The following is a 6,110-nucleotide window of genomic DNA, read 5'->3' on the forward strand; positions in this document are numbered from 1 at the left end:
GGTATTTATAGGCCACGCGCGGAGATTCGGGATCCGGATCCAACGGTGGAAACTGAACGGTCACGCCGTTAGATGGATGACACGTGTTTAGGTCAACTGCGGTAAAACGACGTGGAGGTGACTTGACCATGCACTCCCGAAAATTCCGGCTGAAGATTGCGTCTGCGGAAATTTAGCGCGGGAAATGAGGAAGTTGTGCGCGGGAAATGAGGAACTTCCGTTGTTAAGAAGGTGAAAGATTTCCGGAACTGTTTGAGTCTTTTAAAGATTCCGGGTAATTCCGTGAGGATAAGTTGGCTCTCGTTCGAGCAGGGAGTAACCCGGAAATGTTCTTTAGAACGTCGATGGATGAAGTCCCGCGGGATGGGAGCATTTTCCGGCTATAAGTTGGAAAAAAGAAGAAAATGCAAAGTTGGAGCTCTTCAAGTTTCTCCGCGTTACCAACGTTTGCTGGAGATTGTGTTGGATCGGCAAGGCGGAAACTGCAGGCGAAACTCGGAGAATTCTGGGGGCTACTGTTGTTGGTATACTTCATGGGTGTACCATCGACAGTGCCTAGATCCGGCAAGCCCGGGTGGCCCACAGATGGTGATGAGGCATGTGGCCTATCGGGCGGCCCAGTTGCTGTTGATCATGAAGGAAGAAGTCCAGCCAGGATCAGTAGGCCGGATCTGTACCGACATTAGGAGTAACCCGGATCCATGGAGGCCCATGAGGGACCCGGATCCAGTACGACGTATATGGAAGGCGGATCCGTGACGTGCACGGCAAGATATTGTACCGTAGTTAGGCTGTTTGTAATCCGGCTAGGACTCTCCATGTAAACCCTAGATCCGTGCGCCTTTATAAGCCGGATCCCGGGAGCCCTAGAGGCACAACCACAACTCATTGTAACAACGCGAAAGCGCCCAGATAATTCCAGACAAGCAGCAGTAGGCCCTGTCCTCGTGCAGGTGTTCCGAAGCTGGGTAACTCGCGTACCACCGTCCCGTGTGCACTCCGCCCTATGGCCCCTACTTCTTCTCCCCCTCGTGAGGATCCCTCCTCCGAGGTATCGTCGATTAGGCAACGACAGGCTTGATAGCTTAACCTTTCAAAATAATATTTCCATAAAAAAAATATTTCATGATGTCCTTCTTTCCCTGTATTTCTGATATTTCCCCAAAATCCAATATTATTGGTTACCTAGTTACCTCTAGAAAATACATTATCAGACAAAATTTATCGGTATTCACACAGTTTGCTCAAATTAGAGGAATTTTAACAAATTTTGGTCGAATTTACTAATTTATTCAATGAATCTTGGATGGTATTTTGGCTGGTACTTTTGGAAACCAAATTTACCAGTGCCCACCAGTATTTTTTCCCTATCGAGAAAAAGAAATACCGATATCTTCAACGGTTATAGACTGTTAGCTGAATATATTCAGTTAGTCTGTTAGTTTGTTTATATCTTTAACGACAGCTAGCTAGGATAACTCTTCAGCCTAATCTTGCTCTGATTGTTACGCAAGATATGTGCTGCCCTGTATGCTATATATAGCCACCGATCCATATTAATGAAAGTGGTTGTTGCATTGCCTTCCTTCTCCTTACGTAGCTAGCTCAGGCTCTGACATGGTATCAGATTTCTAGATCCAATCTCCCAAAGCTTCCGCCGCCTCTACCTCCCTCCCAGTCATGAGTGACTACTTCGACACCTCCTCCGATTCCGACGACGGCTCGGTCGAGAACTTTGGCATCCCCGTCGCAACCCAGCCTCTTCCCACCCCGCAGCTCCAAGCCCTTCGCATCCGCGACCACGTCCTCGTCACCCTCGACTACGAGAAGGACAACTATGGCCTCTGGAGCCGCCAATTCCTCACCGCCCTCTCCAAGTTCGGCCTACGGGATCACATCGACGGCTCTCCTGCTCAGGGCACGTCCGATTGGGTGCTTAATGACTTTGCCATCGTCTCGTGGTACGACGACACAGTCACACCCTCGACTCTGGCGATCGTCGAGACCCGGGGCGTCACCGCCCACTCCCTGTGGCGCTCTCTTCGGGCTGTTTTCCGCGACAACCGCGACACCCGCGCCACCTTCCTCCGCGACGAGTTCCACGGCTTCAACCAGGGCGATCTCTCCGTCGTCGACTACACCTCGAAGATGAAGCACATGGCCGACACGCTGGGCGACCTTGGCTCTCGTGTCAAGGACTGCGAGCTCGTCCACAACGTTCTGCGCGGCCTTGACCAGCGCCTCCAGCACGCCGTCCCTCACATGACGCGCGGTCGCCTCCCCACCTTCATCAAGCTTCGCTCCTTTCTTCTGCTGGAGGAGCAACGTCTCGGCCGCCAAGCGCGCGTCGTCGCCCACAACGCCCTCCTCGCCCAGGCATACCTGGCTGCCGGCGCCCAGGCTCCGGCTCACCTCGCCCAGGCACACCAGGCCGCTAGCGCCACTTCGCCGGCCCCCTTCAACCCTGCCGCGCTCGGCCTCTATGGTGCTGGTGCCTCCCATGCAGGCGCTCCATCTTCGAGCGGCTCCTCTGGCTCCGGGAAGAAGAAACGCAAGAAGAATCCGTCCACCGCCACGCCCAACGGCGGGGCCCTTCCTTCCGTCACCAACCAGGGTGGATACCGCTCACCTGCTCTGCGCCAACCCACCCCTGCTGCACCTGCGGTGGCTGGCACCTTCCAGGCTTGGGCCGCGCCGGGCATCCTTGGCCCTCGCCCAGCAGCCCCCGCCGCGCCCCATGCGCTCAACGTCAACTCGGTGCCCGCCGGTCCGGCGACATCTGCGCCTCAATGGGACCAGTCCGCTCTGATCGCGGCCTTGAACCAGCTGTCCTTCCAGCAATCCAGCGGCAACGGCGGCGAGTGGGTCTTCGACAGCGGCGCATCCGCTCACATGGGCTCCGGTTTCGGTATAACCTCCTCCCCTCTGTCCCACAACTCCCCCTCTCAGATCGTCGTCGGTGATGGTTCTACTCTCCCCATCACTGGTGTCGGCTCCCTCGTCTTTCCCACCTCCCACCGTTCTCTTTCTCTCCACAACATTCTTATCTCCCCCGCACTCATCAAAAATCTCGTTTCCGTTCGTGCTTTTACACGTGATAATTTTGTTTCAATCGAATTTGACCCTTTTGGCTTCTCTATCAAGGATCTGGCAACGGGACGGGTGATTCACCGATGTAACTCCACCGGCGATCTCTACCCCTTCGTGCATCCGCCCCACTGTCTCAACGTCACCGTCTCCGCAGCCCTTTGGCATCAACGGCTTGGACATCCCGGCATAGAGGTCTTGGAGCGTGCCTCCAAATATTTCAAGTTCAGTTGTAATAAAAGTTTGCCCACACATTGTGATGCATGTCGCTTGGGCAAACACACTAGGCTCCCTTTTTCTTCCTCCACCACGCGAACATCTGCTCCTTTTGAACTCTGTCATCTATAATATCTAAATAGAAGCAACCCACTAATTGATTTATCTCAACATGCAAGCATGCCACATCATTTACATCAGTTTTAGATTAGTTGCGTGTCCACGTCACCTGTCGGAGTCTCCTACTTAAGCCATGTCACCCTTTCTCTAAGAAAACTCCACGTTAAAAAATCTGTAAACCTGACGTCCCTTTCCCTTCCCATTTAATACCCACGTTATGCTCCAGCCCCATTGATTCTCCTCTTATTTAATAGAAAGTGGAAACCGTTGGCGTTTCCTCTGCTGATCTACTCCTACGGAAGCTTCATTCATTTCTGTCTCCTACTCTCATGTCGATCTTCTATATATAGTTCTCCAATCTTGCCTTCTCATGGGGCCAAATGCATCAGCGGCTGAGGGTTGTTCCTCCATGGTATCTGCTTAGTAGTTTTTTTTGTTGTGAAGAAGGTATCTGCTTAGTAGTTACTTAGTACTGACTTATATTTCTCTTTGATTCATGAGCTGGTGTTCGATTCTTCATTCTCCATAATTCATGTTGCTCTTGGATTGAATTTTGTACATTTGCAGAACACGAAGTTGCTTAACATGGGTGAGTAATATTCTACAATTTTTGTTTGATAAAATCTCTATACGCACCATGTGTACCCAATCCCTCCAAGCATTGTCTCCCGTGACCCGGTTCTCAGAATGGACATGGGAAAGATCATGCAACAAAGGCAGCAATAGGTGTGCATTCGCCACCAGGTTGGACTTCCTCCTGATTGCCCCGCGGTGCCGCTGCATCTTTCTACATCTACCAGGGGTGTGTGTCGCCTGATTGCCCCGCGGTGCCACTGCATCTTTCTTGGGACAATGTGATATGCATTCATCTCTCTTATACTTCGGCAGGTCAAGGGGCTCCCCTTTCTGATTTCTTTGTTTGATTTCTTCTTGATTACTTTGGTTGTGCAAGGCTTTCAGATTATCAATTGTTGTCCTTGCACGCCATGGCGTTTATGAATTAGGACACTACACGTTTTGTGCCTCTTCAATCCAGTCAATCGTTGTATGCTTCCAGCATTAATGATCATTTTTCTGAAAATCAAATTATATACTCTGCGAAGTATATTAATTTGTAGGTTCTGCGAAGTAGTAGTTTGCTTGCATATGTTCTATCTGATGCCCAGTTGGTTATGTACTAATGTTGCTTTTTGTCTATCTCTTCTCTAATTAGTGCTACTTAATTAAATATTTTTTTGGCAATGTTTTCTATTGTCAAATCAGGTTTCATTGTCGTATATCCATTGGGATAAAAAAAGCACATCTGACCATCCGATAAAACACTAAGATCCTACAGAAATTTGGTCACCAAACAGATCGACCGAGTAATTAAGCTGATTTCAAAATACATGTAATTCATCTACCTTTTTGCTCTTGCGTTATTTGAGAGAAATCAATAAACAAGCAAACATAAATCTCTCTTTCATTAATTTTCTTTCTTTTCTTCCTTCGTGTGCACATTTTCTTTACGCTCTTGGTCACATTATCGTCCCGCTGCAAAGCGCGGGGTATTTTCTAGTTGTGATTTATGGACAAGTCCCATATTAAGTGTGTCTGGTTTTCAATATTATCTTGTAATCCTTGATGATTTTACACATTTTACTTGGACATTTCCCATTAGCCACAAATCTGAAGTTCATCATCTTCTAACGTTCTTCTATGCTTATGTTCAAACACAGTTCTCTCGTCCCATCAAGGCCTTTCAAACCGATAATGGACGGGAATTTGACAACACTGCAAACCGCACCCTCTTCACCTCCCATGGCACTATTCTTCGCCTCACCTGCCCATACACATCTCAGCGAAATGGCAAAGCTGAGCGCATCCTTCGCACCATTAACGACGGCATTCGCACCCTACTCATACACGCCTCCATGCCGCCTAAATGGTGGGCTGAAGCTCTAGCCACATCCACCTACCTCCTCAACCGACGACCGTGCAAACCGAACCTGCTCACCACTCCCTATGAGCTCCTCCATGGCGCAGCACCAAATTATCGGCTTCTCCGCGTTTTCGGTTGTCTATGCTACCCTAACCTCACTGCCACAACACCTCACAAACTGGCACCTCGATCCCTCCCGTGCGTGTTTCTTGGCTACCCCGATGGAAGGAAAGGCTATCGCTGTTATGATCCTGTTTCACGGCGCATTATTTTCTCCCATCATGTTACTTTTGTTGAGCAGGTGTTTCCGTTCCGCTCCCTGCACATCGACACACCTCCAGCCCCTGCAGCGACCGACCTCGACACGGACCAGCCTCCGGATCCGGTTTACATCGATCATGCGGCGCCCCCTGCATGCCCCGCTGCTAGGCCATGCAGCCCACCTGCGGCCGCCGCTCCCTCCATGGGCCGCGGCCCCTCTTCGGATGCACCGCGCGAGGAGCCTCCGCCTCCGATCGCCGCCCCCTCATCGCCATCTGCTCCACCCCCTCGACATCACATGTCGACACGGGCCAGCCACGGCATCGTCAAGCCTAACCCTCGCTATGCCCACCTCGCCACCACACCGATCTCGCCACTACCCTCCTCCATCCGGGAAGCCATTCATGATCCAAACTGGCGCACCGCCATGCAAGAGGAATTCGACGCCCTGTCTTCAAATCAGACCTGGACGCTCGTCCCTCGGCCACCGCGCACTAATGTTGTT

Source organism: Lolium rigidum, chromosome 4 (genome assembly GCF_022539505.1).
Source record: "Lolium rigidum isolate FL_2022 chromosome 4, APGP_CSIRO_Lrig_0.1, whole genome shotgun sequence".
NCBI lineage: Eukaryota > Viridiplantae > Streptophyta > Magnoliopsida > Poales > Poaceae > Lolium > Lolium rigidum.